General features: G+C 42.5%; 1 long non-coding RNA gene across 1 annotated transcript; it reads left to right on the forward strand.

The window, feature by feature from the left end:
- Window positions 1–311: 311 nt before the first annotated feature.
- On the forward strand, window positions 312–930 carry LOC134956714 (uncharacterized). The gene is made up of 3 exons (XR_010186120.1): window positions 312–597; window positions 679–742; window positions 816–930. It is a non-coding gene; the product is annotated as an uncharacterized LOC134956714 (long non-coding RNA).
- Window positions 931–2012: the final 1082 nt, after the last annotated feature.

Genomic DNA, 2012 nt, shown 5'->3' on the forward strand with positions numbered 1-2012 from the left:
CATATTATGGATCATTATTTACATTTGCACTCTTTTTCTTCTGTGGTGATTGACAGGCTACACATAGGTTAATCCAGGATTATACGTGAGGAGACCTCCGGTATACCTCCGAGTCCCTGTGAGCTATGAGTGAACCTGTACATTGATGATTCCACCTGGGGGAGTGTTCATTCTCTGAGAACACCCCCCTCTAGGTTGTACACCTCCTTTAAACATTAGCCAGTGGATAAGCCTAATTACGGTTCTTTCCGCGAGTGGAACGCAGAGACTTCCGGCCAGCGCCTCTTCCGCGGAATGGAACACATGGTGTTCCGGTCGGTGGAACGCAAAAGACGCGTCTCCGGCAGTTGCCCTTCCAAATCGTTAAAATACACTCATTTAAGTAGCCGTGCGTTAGCGATAGCCACTGCCTGTCCTGTGAACCCTGTAACTTTTTTCCCAGTTGGTCTGAGTTAGTTATCTGAGAGGTGATCAGTTAATGAGAGACTGGGTTTATACTAATCTCCTTAATTGGCACTTCCTGTGGTTGATCCTTAAATAGTGCTCAGCTGAGGCTGAACTTTATGCAGCTTCCATTTGGCTCTGGACACTTGAGCAGTGAGTATGGTTCTCCTGCAGCTCCCTTCTGACACATGATTACGGTTGGTGATTATTTTTTCCTGTTGTGCCTCCTTACAGACTGAGTGTCTGACACATGTACAGAGCCCACAAGCTGCCATGAGCTATTTCTACATGTAACTAGGTATGATCTTTTCCAAAATGACGTTGTTAGTGTATTTTCTTATGGTGTAGTTACTCTGTTATTTATCTAATAGGTGACTACGCCTTGCAGCTTCCCCTACGTTATAGGCTTTTTAACTTCATTATGTGATCAGGCATGTTGCCAACTTTGAAGGCCATTCCACACATCTGAGTGATCTGGCTTGCCGTCCAGGTAATCATTTGCCTATCTAAACAGATAGTCCTAATGGTGGAGGTGTCTCTTTCATCACACGTGGATTATTTCCAAGTATCTCTTTTTTACATATATAAAAAAACAGCTTTTTAATATGTTTTCTGGTTTTTGTGACAGTCTTCAGGGCCTGGGAGGCACTGGTGGTGTTGGTGTTGAATAAATCTGGGTTCTTATACATATTAATTGTAACTGTTTCTGATTGTATAGGTGATTTAAGTGCCAATCTTGATAAAGGTCCGCATAAGGACCGAAACGTCGATGAAATACGGCATCAACAGTGAACCCGAATAAAAATATACTGAATTTACAAGTGACTTCAGAGACTAATTTCTGGGCGTGAGTGCACCTTCCACCTAGGTGGTTGTTGTGGTATATATATATATATATATATATATATATATACATACATATACAGTGGTCGAAGTAGACACTTTGAAGTGGGGGTATGGAAAAGTGAAGGTTGCAATTATGCGCGCGCCTCCGGGAGAGGGGGTGTGGCCACTCAAATGGGGGCGTGTCCTTCAGTGTATTAGGACCCCTTATACTATCTAGAAATTCTTATACTATCTAGAAATTCACATTACAGCACACGGAATGAGCCGAAATTCACACTACAGCACATGGTATGAGCCAAAATTCACACTACAGCACATGGTATGAGCCAAAATTCATATTTTACCACACAGTATGAGCCGAAATTCACATTACAGCACACCGTATGAGCCGAAATTCATATTACAGCACACCGTATGAGCCGAAATTCACATTACAGCACACCGTATGATCCGAAATTCATATTTTACCACACAGTATGAGCCGAAATTCACATTACAGCACACGGTATGAGCCGAAATTCACATTACAGCACACGGTATGAGCCGAAATTCACATTATAGCACACGGTATGAGCCGAAATTCACATTACAGCACACGGTATGAGCCGAAATTCATCTTTTACTACACAGTATGAGCCGAAATTCACATTACAGCACACGGTATGAGCCGAAATTCACGTTACAGAACACGCTATGACCCAAAATTTCAGATTTTACCACAC

The sequence above is a fragment of the Pseudophryne corroboree genome, chromosome 9 (assembly GCF_028390025.1).
Source record: "Pseudophryne corroboree isolate aPseCor3 chromosome 9, aPseCor3.hap2, whole genome shotgun sequence".
In the NCBI taxonomy this organism is placed as follows: Eukaryota; Metazoa; Chordata; class Amphibia; order Anura; family Myobatrachidae; genus Pseudophryne; species Pseudophryne corroboree.